General features: G+C 39.3%; 1 protein-coding gene across 9 annotated transcripts in view; it reads right to left on the bottom strand.

The window, feature by feature from the left end:
- The window catches only part of LOC138683432 (erbin-like), a 160,885-nt gene that overhangs the window by 130,005 nt on the left and 15,619 nt on the right, over positions 1-15,261 (bottom strand). For 7 of the 9 annotated variants that reach the window (XM_069775178.1, XM_069775175.1, XM_069775180.1 and 4 more), the window contains exons 2-3: positions 2,187-2,231; positions 372-428 (exon numbers count right to left, since the gene is read on the bottom strand). The gene's annotated coding sequence lies outside the window, so the exon portion shown is untranslated. The remainder of the gene's footprint in view (positions 1-371; positions 429-2,186; positions 2,232-15,261) is intronic. The other 2 variants (XM_069775181.1, XM_069775182.1) reach the window with 1 other exon arrangement.

The following is a 15,261-nucleotide window of genomic DNA, read 5'->3' on the forward strand; positions in this document are numbered from 1 at the left end:
TGCTTATACTGCTTTTTAAAATAATTTTTTTTTAGTTCTTAGGAAAGATAAAATACTAAAGCTCCACAAGTCAAAACATTTAATAATAGATATTAAGCTTTAAAATAGACACTTATTTTCCTGCAACTTAGTTTCCCATATATTCCCCTTTCTATATATGCACACAATTACATGTAAATACATATCATTCACTTGGCTCTTCAACAGATATTTATAACTAAAAAAGTTGCCTTCAGAAGAACATGAGAGATGATGCAGAGTAAAAGTCAAGTGCTTTGGAGGTGATTATTACAACACATGAATAAAGAAAAGTATTTATATTTTAACATATTGTGCAGCTGGTTCAGAGGAAATAAAAATAATGTACTTACCACTGTGTTACTTGTTTCTCCCTGCTGCTTCTTCCCTGAGCTTTCAAAGCCAACATTCTGTTTAAGACAAAGGTACAAAAATTTTAGTCAATCCTATCCCTACTAGATAAGAATAAACTGATATTTTATTGTATTAGATATTTATTTTGCTTTCAGAGTTCTGGGTTTGGGGGGGGGGTTTTGGTGGTTTTTTTTACTTCATCACACCCACATGTTATGTATCATCTTTTATTAGACACTGAAATACTTTAGGGAAGGACATATTTTATTTGCACAATACTTAAGAAATATGGCACCATGTCTTATAGGGACCATGGGAGTGTATAAAATGCTGGTGACACCCAACACTCACACTTCTGTAAGCAAGGAGTGATTGGCTAAATATTGCATTAAGCAGATGCTGACTCACTAACACAGATAGCCTGTTAACTTAGTATGAGGAAGATAGACATCATATAGATACTAAAGTGAATATGACTACCAAGCATGAGAAAGAGCAGCACAGGAAATAAGAACCTTTGGCAAAGATTTTGGGCACAATATTTAACTGTATACTGAATTTTCCAATAGGAACTTGTGAAACTTAATAGTCCCAGGATGAGTCATTCATCTGAATGACCCAAAGATTTTCACAGAGTGTGCACTCCTGTCCTAAAATATGAATGACCTGAGATTCAAGTCCTCTTGGACAACATTTAAGTGTAGGTTTCCAACATCCCAGATGAATAACCTATTACTTATACCCCATTAATTAGAACTATAAAGGTGGTCTATTCCCCTCCGTTTAAAACCTACTCAGGTATACTCTGGATATATCTCCTGTATCAGGCAGACTGTCATTTATGCCACAGCTTATGGACAAAATTGGATCCTAGAGCTGTTTCACCTTATTAAAATACAGAAGGCTGTGGATACATGCTACAGCAGAAACCTAGCCATAGACAGAATTCAAACTGCAAATTTTACAGACTCTGAATGCTCATGGCACTCTAAATGCATGAATTTGTCCTGTGCCTGTGGCCTTTTATTGCTACTGGCTAGTCCAGGAGATTCTGCACCAGTTTGAGCTGCTAACCATCTGAGGCTTTATATTTGAATTTATCAAATTAAGCATAAAATATACTGGACTCAATTGTTAGAACCAATAACCACCTAGTAGTTGTCTGAAATTAGGTTAGAAAATAGATATTAGGAACTTGATGAATCTTTTACATTTCCCATATTTCAGAAACACAATTTTATAGCATAATAGAGATTTCAAATTAAAATTGTTTAAAAAAAAATAGCAACTGTTTGTTGTTAGTTTCTGCTATAATTGTATACTTAATTATAGATCTCACTCTACCAGCCAAGTCACTGTTAGGGTATGTAAATTCCCAAGTTCTCTTTCCTTCTAAGGCAGAGGTGAGCAGTGCTGATTGAGCAACACTGAAATCTATTTTTAGATGTCATTTTTCCCTATACATGTACAGGCATAACTTTCCAATTAACAATTGCTATTATGAACCTTTTACTTCCTTCTGCATTTATTTTGTTCCTCACTGCTTTACAAAGTTGAATGAGGAGACATCACTGACCAGTTTGATTACAGATACAATTAGCAATCTGAGAATTTACTTGCAAAATTGCTAAACATTCATAGCTACAAATGAAGATAACCTCTACTATGTTCTGAACATACAAAATGATACAAAAAAAATATTAGGGTGTTATTGCTTGTTTGGGTGGGTTTAAAGAAAAAAAAGTCAGATACTTTTTTATAGCTTCAACTGTCAATTATTGTACACATCAATTCACTGTATATTATTAACTCACCCCATATGCCCATTATGAAGATCAATTCTTGAATGGCAGTGTTCTCTATAAACAATAACAAAGGAAGAAACCAGGAGGAATAATAAACTTCTACATTCAAAACAGGAATTAGAGCAGGAACAAAGCAGTGAGATGAATTTTTATAAATGCACTGATTTGAAGTAGGGATATACTCTCAAGGCAAGTGTCCTGTATTAAAACTTTTTACTAAGTGGTGAACAACTGAACAGGTGTCTTAGTGGAAGCTGAAATTTCTTGTTTGAACCGATATTAAATTCATAACTAACAGCAACAGCTACTGATTGTGACTAACCATATACAACATCATAGCAAAATGTATTTTTACTCTATTACACTTCAAACAGGCATGTGCCATCTGCCACTGAGGTATGCTCCATTCCTCTGTGACATTATCACATTACTCTTGAAAAGACTAATGCTGCTGCTTAATCTCATGGTTTGAGCCAATTAATAAACACTAAGCCTTAGCTTGCTGTCAAATCTCTTCACTACCTGCCTGAGAATCAATGATGATGAAGAGAGCAGATTGTCACTTTTTACCATATAATTTAAAGCTACCCAAACCCCTATTGCAAAGCTAATGTACATTCTGCAAATACTGTTCTAGAAGCAATTTGTTTTATGGATTGAATGGAGCTATACAATCCCCTTGGATTTTTACTACATAACAGGATTACAATCCTCTTCTAACACACAAAAACAGTCCAGGACCACAAGCCATCTGAACTAGAGGCAAACAGTTCATTATGGTAATAAAGATTTCTATCATTTTGTCGTGGTTTAACCCCAGCCAGCAACTAAGCACCATGCAGCCGCTCACTCACTCCCCCCCCATCCAGTGGGATGGGGGAGAAAATCAGGAAAAGAAGTAAAACTCCTGGGTTGAGATAAGAACGATTTAATAGAACAGAAAAGAAGAAACTAATAATGATAATGATAACACTAATAAAATGACAACAGTAGTAATAAAAGGATTGGAATGTACAAATGATGCGCAGGGCAATTGCTCACCACCCGCCGACCAACACCCAGCCAGTCCCCGAGTGGCGAATCCCTGCCCCCCACTTCCCAGTTCCTAAACTAGATGGGACGTCACATGGTATGGAATACACTGTTGGCCAGTTTGGGTCAGGTGCCCTGGCTGGGCATGAGAAGCTGAAAAATCCTTGACTATAGTCTAAACACTACTGAGCAACAACTGAAAACATCAGTGTTATCAACATTCTTCGCATACTGAACTCAAAACATAGCACTGTACCAGCTACTAGGAAGACAGTTAACTATATCCCAGCTGAAACCAGAACACATTTGAAACCGCAAAGCTGCAAGGTAATTAATCCCCAGCTCACAAGAACGTTTAAGGAAATTAACATGCTGAATTCAAATTACTGGAAAATGGTCCTAGTTTTTTTTCTGTAAAAAAACAACCCAAAAAACCATCAACACCACCCTCCCCCCCCAAAAAAAAACCCCCACACCACACAACACTAAACCACTCTGTAGACTGAACTTAGAAGTAATCAATGCAGAGATAGCTTTTGAATCTGAAAAAAAACAAGAACACAATTGTTATTTAAAACCCTGGATAGAAGATGGCAGTGTCCAGAAAAGAACAGGATACAGGTTTGCTGTGTTCCCTCTGATAATGAGGTTCTAGTGAGGGCTGTTTTGCCTGAATTCTTAATGATTTTTATTAAACTTGATCTAAACTAACACAGCATAAGTGTAACAAGCAGAAACTGCTGTTTGTGCATAGTCTGCAAATCACCAGTAGGTTTCTCCTCATTCCCAATTTCTCATTCTTTGAAGGGTCATCTTGAAGAAATATACCACCTGGAGGAACGTGCCCTTCACATATTAACAGAAGTGCTACCAAACCGCATGCCCTGAAACGCATTTTTTTATATTCATGCATCTTCCAAAACCCTTTTTACAGCAGTTGCCCATTCCAGTTCACAGTATCTTCCAGTAATACATTAAATGAATTATTAGATCTGATAGACAAACAATGGGGGTTTTTTTGTTTTATACATACAGCTCCATTCTCAACTCCATACAACACTACAGGCTTGGGGAAGAGTGGCTGGAAAGCTGCCTGGCAGAAAAGGACCTGGGGGTGTTAGTCAACAGCCGGCTGAATATGAGCCAGCAGTGTGCCCAGGTGGCCAAGAAGGCCAACAGCATCCTGGCTTGTATCAGAAATATTGTGGCCAGCAAGACTAGGGAAGTGATTGTCCCCCTGCACTCTGCACTGGTGAGACTGCACCTCGAGTACTGTGTTCAATTTTGGGCCCCTGTTGTGGTTTAACCCCAGCCAGCAACTAAGCACCACGCAGCTGCTCACTCACTTCCCCCCACCCAGTGGGATGGGGAAGAGAATCAGAAAAAAAAGGTAAAACTCATGGGTTGAGATAAGAACAGTTTAATAGAACAGAAGAAACTAATAATGATAATAACACTAATAAAATGACAGTAATAATAATAAAAGTATTGGAATATACAAAACAAGTGATGCACAGTGCAGTTGCTCACCACTCGCTGACCAATGCCCAGTTAGTCCCTGAGCAGCGATCCCCCCAGGCATCTCCCCCCAGTTTATATACTAGACATTACATCACATGGTATGGAATACCCCTTTGGCCAGTTTGGGTCAGGTGCCCTGGCTGTGTCCCCTCCCAACTTCTTGTGCCCCTCCAGCCTTCTTGCTGGCTGGGCATGAGAAGCTGAAAAATCCTTGACTATAGTCTAAACATTACTTAGCAACAACTGAAAACATCAGTGTTATCAACATTCTTCTCATACCTAACTCAAAAACATAGCACTATACCAGTTACTAGGAAGACAATTAACTCTATCCCAGCTGAAACCAGGACAGCCCCTCACTACAAGACATTGAGGTGCTGGAGCACGTCCAAAGAAGAGCAGCAAAGCTGGTGAAGGGTCTAGAGAACAAGTCTTATGAGGAGCAGCTGAGGGAACTGGGGCTGTTTAGTCTGGAGAAAAGGAGGCTGAGGGGAGACCTTATAGCTCTCTGCAACTACCTGAAAGGAGGTTGTAGTGAGGCGGGTGTTGGTCTCTTCTCCCAAGTAACAAGTGATAGGACAAGAGGAAATGGCCTCAAGTTGTGCCAGGGGAGGTTTAGATTGGATATTAGGAAAAATTTCTTCACCAAAAGGGTTGTCAAGCATTGGAACAGGAGGCTGCCCAGGGAAGTGGTTGAGTCACCATCCCTGGAGGTATGGTTTAGTGGTGGACTTGGCAGTGTTAGATTAACAGTTGGACTCGATCTTAAAGGTCCTTTCCAACCTAAATGATTCTATGATTCTTTTGTACGATTCTCAATTCTGAGTGAAGAAGGAATCAGGATGTGTACTCTAAAAGCAACCTGATACCTGTTTAATCTCAAATCAGTTCTTCTGGATCTTCCAGAACTTCTGCAACATGCCAATATAAGATCCGGCCAAAAAAATTAAGTCTGTATTTAAAGCTTTCATAGCAATAAAGCAAATCACCTGTTTACCTGATTATTGAATTTCAACTTCTTAGCAAGAAAAACGGATATTTATTTAACTGCATTAGATGACATCTCTACGCAATATTCTGTCTAGCAATAAGACACTGCAACTGAAAAAAAACCCAACACCTTTTCCAACAGGTTGGGGTGAAAAAAAGCACTAAAAAAGTTTTTTCTAGTAGGGAAAAATCTCAGTAGTAAAGATCAGTAGTGAGATTAATGGACTAATTCCAATCTAGATACCAGCTTTCATTTTGATACCATTAAGGGATCAGAACTGAGACAGACTGATAAGGTCATGGATAAAATCATTCAACACAGCTTTAATTCATGTGCTCCAACACTAAGCACATAGTCCAGTTTTCCCATAAAACTAAACAGATCTAGAAAAGAATGTATTTGAAGTTAATGGTAGTCTGGTGTCCACACCAACAAGAGACTGCTGAGAATAAATGCTAACAGCATGATCTATAAAAACAGAGACCAGAATAAGCACTAGCAGTTAGGTATCAGTAGCACTATTAGCACTCCAATTAAAAAGAAACATTCTCAACAGCTTCAACTAGACCTGGCAGGCTAGTATCTAAACCAAAAATAGCAAAGACTAAAAGAGCTTAACCAATTTATTTAACACCCACTAGTTTAAGACTAATGAGTCTTAAATCTTGCTAGATGTAAAAATGCCTGGGTAATCACTCCCTACAGAAACCACATCTCTATCTCCACTCAATTAGTTATTGTTTGCTTTATTTAAATGCACATTTAAAGAAAACTACAGCTGACATGCTTCAAAAGGAGGGAAATTTAAAAGAGGAGCCTTTACTCTCAGTCAAAATTTTCTCTGAGAGAGGTATGGGAATAAAAAAGGGAAGTAAGGAAAGCCATATAAAAAAGGGAAAATAAAAAACTTGGTTGGTTTACTAACATGCCTTCTATGAGTCCAAGGTTTCTCAGACAACTAATACTACTCTAGAGGTGATCCTTCCAATGATAGCGTCCTCAATACAGGCAAGAGCCCTGAAAGAGTAATCTCTCTTGCTTCCTCATCCATTCCATCACAATTTCTTGTGCTGGTGGTTAACCCATTCCTTTCCACTTCTGCTTGTTCCTCTTTTTCAGTATTGTCCTGGTTTCAGCTGGGATAGAGTTAACTGTCTTCCTAGTAGCTGGTACAGTGCTATGTTTTGAGTTCAGTATGTGAAGAATGTTGATAACACTGATGTTTTCAGTTGTTGCTCAGTAGTGTTTAGACTATAGTCAAGGATTTTTCAGCTTCTCATGCCCAGCCAGGGCACCTGACCCAAACTGGCCAACAGTGTATTCCATACCATGTGACGTCCCATCTAGTTTAGGAACTGGGAAGTGGGGGGGCGGGGAATCGCCTCTCAGGGACTGGCTGGGTGTCGGTCGGCGGGTGGTGAGCAATTGCCCTGCGCATCATTTGTACATTCCAATCCTTTTATTACTACTGTTGTCATTTTATTAGTGTTATCATTATCATTATTAGTTTCTTCTTTTCTGTTCTATTAAATCGTTCTTATCTCAACCCAGGAGTTTTACTTCTTTTCCTGATTTTCTCCCCCATCCCACTGGATGGGGGGGGGAGTGAGTGAGCGGCTGCATGGTGCTTAGTTGCTGGCTGGGGTTAAACCACGACAAGTATGTTCTTTCCCACCCCAAGTTTATTCCCTTGCCTTTTTAACACTACAGTATCCCTTCCATCTCACAGGAAAGCTCTGGATGATGAGCAGCTCTGGGGATTGCCTACTTAAATTCAGTGCATATAAAACCAGAACATGATTTTCCAACCTAAATGATTCTATGATCTCAACCACCACCACCAACTGTTCTTATTGCAAGCTTTGATTACTTCTGTGGAAATCACTAGTGTTATGCTGACCCACAACTCTCCTCACTTGTTTCTCCCTTAAGTTCCTGTAGTCACACTTCCCCCCTGCCCCAAACACCCAAACCAAAACCTTAATCACACAAACTTGCTCCACTTAGTATAAAAATAATTTCTAGGACTGTGGTGGTTTGACCCTGGCTGAACGCCAAGTGCCCACCAAAGCCGCTCTATCACTCCCCCTCCTCAGCTGGACAGGGTGAGAGAAAATATAAAGAAAAGCTCATGGGTTGAGATAAGGACAGGGAGAGATCACTCACCAATTACCGTCACAGGCAAAACAGACTTGACTTGGGGAAAAATTAATTTAATTTACTGCCAATCAAATCAGAGTAGGGCAATGAGAAACAAAACCAAATCTTAAAACACCTTCCCCTCCAGAGCTCAGTTTCGCTCCTGATTTTCTCTACCTCCACCCCCCAAGCAGCACAGGGGGATGGGGAATGGGGGTTGGGGTCAGTTCATCACACATTGTCTCTGTCACTCCTTCCTCCTCAGGGGGAGGACTACTCACTCTTCCCCTGCTCCACTGTGGGGTCCTGCCCACAGGAGACAGTCCTCCACAAACTTCTCCAATGTGAGTCCTTCCCACAGGCTGCAGTCCTTCACTAACTGCTCCAGTGTGGGTCCTTTCCACAGGGTCAAAAGTCCTGCCAGAAAACCTGCTCTGGCATGGACGGGTCCACAAGTCCTGCCAGGAGCCTGCTCCAGCACAGGATTCCCATGGGGTCACAGCCTCCTTTGGGCATCCACCTGCTCTGGTGTGGGGTCCTCCATGGGCTGCAGGTGGATATCTGCTCCACCGTGGACCTCCGTGGGCTGCAGGGGGACAGCCTGCTCCATCCACCATGGTCTTCACCACAGGCTGCAGGGGAACCTGTGCTCCGGCACCTGGAGCACCTCCTCCCCCCTCCTACTTCACTGACCTTGGCATCTGCAGGGTTGTTTCTCTCACATATTCTCACTCCTTTCTTCTGGATGCAGCTGCTGTTGCACAGTAACTTTTTCCCTTTCTTAAATATGTTATCACAGAGGTGCTACCACTGTCGCTGATTGGCTTGGCCTTGGCCAGCAGCAGGTCTGTCTATCCATCTAGATCATTTTAACCTGTCCTGGAGGACATACAATCTGTTGTCTATCCCACACTTGCATTGAGTCATGATAGGTAATTCCTGTTTGTTTACTAAAACTCCTTTGGGTTACATCATCACAAAGGGTGATCATGCTGTTTGGGAAAAATTGTTTTTACCCATCTTGCTTTAAAACACATTATTATGCATATGTTGATACAAATGTAATGTGTGTAATGCATTTTAAAACCAGCACAATTACGCTGGTACAAGCGTTTAGGCTAACTAGAACATTTAAAGTGGAGATATTTATCTTGCCTGTTTCTTCACTGTCCCAAATATTATAAGCAAAAATACAAATAAAGTTTAATAAGGACATAAAATTCAAGAGAAGAAATATAGTGTATCTTGACTGTCTTTCCATAACAGGGAAATGAACAAACTGTGGGAATCAGCCCAAAATTCTACCTTGATATGTGCTGCGAGCAATGACAGAAGGCAGTAGTCAAGCAATTTCCTTGACATCTGAAAGAAGGTTGCTTCCCCCCCTTGCTCAGATTAGTTCAAATCACAGCTGTAGATACTACCTTTCTGCTTTCAGTGAGTTTTTCCTCTGGATTAGAGGGGAGGTGTTTCAGCTCCTAAATAAATGTGAATACATTTATAACTGTGAATAGAGATACATAATAAGCCTGGAATACTTTTTATTTGAAATCTGTATTTTAGCAAAAAAGGTAGGGAAGGAATGAAGGACCATCAGCAGCCGTATAAGCATCTAGACTGAGTGAGAGAATGGCTTGAGTTCTAAATAGCCTGGTAGTAGCAAAAAGACCACAAAAGACTGCTTCATCTAGTTAAGGATGAGAGGTGGATCAAGCAGTTTCATATCCTCAAATAGCAACAGTAACATGCGAAAGATGAGCAGTTCTCCTTTCACACTAGTTCAAGGGGGAGAGGAAGTGAGCATAGGAAGAAAACACTTCACATTATATACCAGGGAAAAAATGAATCCTCTAACCTAAAAACAGATGGAAAAAAAATTAATTATGGGATTTGTTGTGGTTTAACCCCAGCCAGCAACTAAGCACCATGCAGCCGCTCACTCACTCCCCCCCCATCCAGTGGGATGGGGGAGAAAATCAGGAAAAGAAGTAAAACTCCTGGGTTGAGATAAGAACGATTTAATAGAACAGAAAAGAAGAAACTAATAATGATAATGATAACACTAATAAAATGACAACAGTAGTAATAAAAGGATTGGAATGTACAAATGATGCACAGTGCAATTGCTCACCACCCGCCGACCGACTCCCAGCCAGTCCCCAAGCGGCGAATCCATGCCCCCCACTTCCCAGTTCCTAAACTAGATGGGACGTCACATGGTATGGAATACACTGTTGGCCAGTTTGTGTCAGGTGCCCTGGCTGGGCATGAGAAGCTGAAAAATCCTTGACTATAGTCTAAACACTACTGAGCAACAACTGAAAACATCAGTGTTATCAACATTCTTTGCATACTGAACTCAAAACATAGCACTGTACCAGCTACTAGGAAGACAGTTAACTCTATCCCAGCTGAAACCAGGACAGGATTCTAGTGAGTGATCAAGAAATTTTAAAAATGAGCCACTTGTCTGTTGAACAAGCCTACAAAGGAGTCAGATTAAGTTTGATCATCAAGTTCTGGATTTTCTCAATTATGAAAGTCTCCTATTTTGCCAAATAACTGAAACATATCTGTTAAGCATATAAAAAAAAAAAAAGGGTTGGTTTATTTTATCTCATTCTCAAGCACCTTAGTGGCCCTAACATTAGCTTCCAATATATTTTGGGTGGACTTCCTGCATCCTTCACTTTCTGCAGTCTTTACCTTCTAACCCATAACTCATTGCTGTAGCTTTTTTTCCTTCATTTAACTAACAGATGGACACTTTTCACTACTACGACATTACCCCATTTTAGATTTGATGTTTTACTAGATGCTCAGAAAACATCCTTAACTGATTTCCCTTTAAAACTGTAGTAGAAAATAAATTTCTATACAGATGATTTGGCTGAATGGGTTCCAAGTGGTCTTTTTAAAAAGGAACAAATAAATGCACTGCTGATTAAATTTATTTTTATTATGTACAATCAAAATCAAAGTCATTTATACTTTATCAAACACAAAGAGGTTTTAAATATGCAATTGGTTACTTGGCACCTTTCAATGTCAGGTGTTACTCCAAATCCTTCTACAATGACTTCAAGAATATTGCATCCATCATGTTTTTTTAATTAACATTAGCAGTATGAGACTTCATATGTGCAGCCAAGCATACGTGGCCCCATGCCACAGTCACAAGACACCTTCACACCAGGGTGGTAAATTTCCCAAATTTTAGAATTATGAAGCTAAAATGCCTTCTGTTCTTCCGTCCCCCATCCCCTAAATTATGTTGCACCTTTAATCCCTCCATGAATGAAGGTGGTTCTACATTGCCCATCTGAGATTAAAAAGTAAAAAATAATAATGGCACCCCACATTATCAGTGACAGACATTTCTAATTGCATCATTCTACCAGTGATAATACATAACATATGAACTTGTTTACTAATCACACTGCCCATCACTTGTCAGTTCTCCATTCACACTAGCCTTGGGGTCTAACTTGAAAGCAGAGCATCCCACATGCAAGCACTGTTGACCTACACATTTCAAATCAAGAGATCCTTCCAGACAATGAAAAATATAAAGCCACTAGAAATCCCTAGGAACTAAAGAAACTAGGTACAAAAGTCTCAAGAGCGAGTACTCTGGAAGGTAGCTTTCAGGAAAAACAAAACAAAAAAAAGACTTGATGCCCTGAGCAATGAAGGACTGAGCAGCTCTCCACTCCTCCTTTTCCCATTTCAGTTCTTACTGTGGTTAGTTATTTCCCACCACTACAGCAATTACAAACTATTTTACAGATGGGTATAAAATTCCCAGCCTACTGTCCAAAGTCTAGAAGTCAACCTGCATATGGCAAAAAAGCAGGAAAGATAGCGGATGGCATACTTTATATCTGCCCCAAGAGAGACATAACTGGGTAAGTATTCCAGTTTTTAACTGCACTTTGGACTTTTATGGAAGGATTATTGAGGAACAAATCAGTGAAGAACAACAAAATTTAGGTTTACTGTGATCAAGTGTAATCTTCCAACCCAGCAACTGGAACTCAAAAAGCAAGTGAATTCCCATTGTGCTTAATCCAAACTAGAGACCGCTAAAGAAAGAGCAAGCCCTGCTTTCCCCTACTCACACCTGCCTTTCGTTAAATCTAGGGTTTGCATAAACAAACCATGAGTGCAATCAGTAACTGACCCAAAAAGACTAACCCTACAAGATATTGGGGGGAACTTTTTTCTATTTAGAGCAGCTTGCTAATCAACTCACTGACTTTCAGTACTAAGTCTTTACAAATGAAGCAAAGGACCCGCACAGGAAGAAGAGAACAGGAAGCATATTGACTACTGTTGAAGGAGATTCAGGAGACTGTAAGACTATATATTCAGTCACAGTCTTTTTAAATTAAGACTCCTTTAAATTAAAGGTGATAACTTTATTATTGATATTTTTCTCTTAGTATCAAAAAGATGCATCAAAAAACATATGCAAGCATAGTTTAATGCTCACAACAGCACATTCAGGTAGCAAAATTCATTCATGTGGGTCACATTTTATAATTTAGTCTGCCTTGGGTTCATAGTTTTGATGGTTTTTTTTTCCTGAAAGAATCAACCAGTGAAGACAAGAAGTTTGGGGAGGGGGGGAACAATTAAAAAAAAAAAAAGTAACCATGCCAAATATCTCAGTTCTGCAGGTACTCCAGGCAACCAAGAAGCAGCAAAGACACTCAGACAGGTCAGTAAATAGTTATGGTCCAGACAGTGATTATTTCAGCAGTTCATGTTCTACATCAAGTTCAGAACAGAAAGAAATATTTACAGGATGTGGTCTTCTTAACTGGAAGACACTCTTGCTCAGCAAGTGCTGTACATATTTTTGCAACAAGAAGTCAATTACTTGCCTACAAAGCAATGCTTTATATTTATAAAAGGCTTGAGGGAATGGGACTACAGTATACAAAACAGACCAGCATCCCCAACATGGTGAGTTTAAATATTTTTTACACTTTTTTTTAACAAAAAAACCCCCCTTAAATTCCAAACTGACCAGTACAAGAAGGTGTCTTGTCAAGAAGTGCTCATGGTAAAGAGTTTTAATTGTTCAGTGGGGCCTAATTGTAATATTAAAGTTTAAAATATTTTGTAGAAAAACATTCAGTGAATATCAACCTGTAATTGAAACCCTGAATACTGAATAGATTTGTAAAAAGAAAAAAAATTGAGACCTGAAATACAAAACAGGAACACTGCTGAGACAAGACACTTATCTAGATGCATCTTTCACCTGTCCCAGAGCTCTTAAAAAGTAACTGAAGATTCACAAGATGCACCTCAAACTTCCTATAGCATCAGAAGCTGCTGTTTTATAGCAGATGATGCCCATTACTTAAGAGCAGGATGCACGCTATTTCCAATCTTAAAAAGAAAGATGATTTCTCCCATATGAAGTCCATGTAATAATAAAACAGTTCCTGTTAACCTTTAGGTGTTTGGACATAAAGCAAGTCTAATAATTGGCATGGATGAAACCAGTCTCTCTGCAGTGCACACAAGCTTCTAATCCAAATTCCTCTTCTACTGTCCCTCCTACTAATTGATTAATTAAGAGCCACCCACATCATGCACCTGAAAAAAAACACACCTAACAGTAAATCCTGATAGGAAGAAATAGAAACAGCTTTTTTTTTTTTTTTTTTTTTTTTTTTTAAATAAGCTTCCATGATGCTGTCTTCTGGCCTGTTCCCAAGTCAACATTATTAATGTCTTGGAAAACCTAAGGAGAAGGGACACATTCAGGAAGAAACCACAAGAAAGGATGAAACAAAGCATAACAGCCAATATGCTTTTAAAAGTCACATCAATTATATGTCATGCTTAATTAAATCACATAGGGTAGAATTAAGTTGCAAAGTACCTTAAAAAAAAAAAAAAAGTATTGAGACAACTGTTTAACAGAGAGGTAATAAAAGAGATACTGGGTAAATCCAAGAAGTTGGTTCTACAATGCTATCAACATCACAGAAAGATGTTAGCAGAAAATCTGGAATGAACTCTAAAGAGGCAGGGGGGGAACCAAAAACACCCCCCCCACACTCCCCCCAAAAAAAACCCAAAACCCCCAAAAAACAAACCACAAAAAAACAAACACCACCAACCCCACAACAAACCAAAAACCTCAGTAGACTCCATAGCCTTACTTGTCTATTAAAACCAGAAATGGCAAGGGCTTTGATGAGAGTGTAAGTTGGTCAGTGAGAAGAGACAACATATTATAACTACTGCAAATAAAGTGCAGTTTGCCTCCTTTTACAGGTTCTGAACAGCAAAAATGAACCTTGTATTGAGATTAGGTTTTGTGGAACTGCATTAACACTATGATAGTAACAAGTCCAACCTGAACATGGATCTGTGAACTACTTTCCAAGTTCATTTGAAAATGAATTCCTGTCACTAGTGAGGACAAAGACTGAACTGAGAATAAGTTTTTAACTTTTGGTATTTCACGCTGAAAATGTCAGAAAACCAGGATAGAGGTATCTGTTATTTCTCTAGAGTCTAAGTACCTCTAAGGTGGGGGGAGGAGGGGGACACCCATAGATACTTGCTACAGTGCAATGGAAGTACATTTCAGAAACACAAAAGTACAGAAGGAAAAACATGGATCTGATAGAACATTTCTTCATGCTACTATTTCTGGTACTTCCTACAATTCAATATCTACAGAACAGAGCTGTAGCCACTGATACCTGGGAGATGAGTAGAAACACTGGAATGAATCATGCTTGAGCAGATCAGGCCTCCATTTGGCTAGCAGGACCACTATTTGTTCATGAAACACAAAATTTGGTGACTAGAATGAAGACAGATGCCACACTTCACAGAAGAATTAAGGCTGAGAAGGAGGATAGCTCCTTTATTCCTGAACACTTTTTCTATAAATTCTCCCATAACTATTCCAAAGAAGGCTGAGACCAGACAAACTAACATATACCACAATTGGGGAAGACAGGTAGACTGCCAAAACAAATATGAAAACACATGAGAACCCAGTTGATGTGGACCTAGACACAAACAAGCAACTCCAGAAGTTGTTTTGGACCGTACGCCTCATCTCTCAGCAGATGAAACACATCCTTAGTTTCAGGGAGCATGAAGGGTAGAATTTAAAACAGAAAAAAGAAACACCAGCATCTCCTCTTTCAATCCAGGAGACAGGAACACATAAAGATTCCACTCTTTCACATCTGAGCTCTTAATATCACCAAAAACAACCCACAAAAAAACCATAGAAATGCTAATAATTACAGCCTCTACTACAGCCAGGCTTCAGATTTGTTTTTAGTTTCTCATTACTCTACTGATTTGATTGGCCATAAATTAATTTTTCCCCAAGTCAAGTCTGTTTTGCCTGTG

The sequence above is a fragment of the Haliaeetus albicilla genome, chromosome W (assembly GCF_947461875.1).
Source record: "Haliaeetus albicilla chromosome W, bHalAlb1.1, whole genome shotgun sequence".
NCBI classification, from domain to species: Eukaryota; Metazoa; Chordata; class Aves; order Accipitriformes; family Accipitridae; genus Haliaeetus; species Haliaeetus albicilla.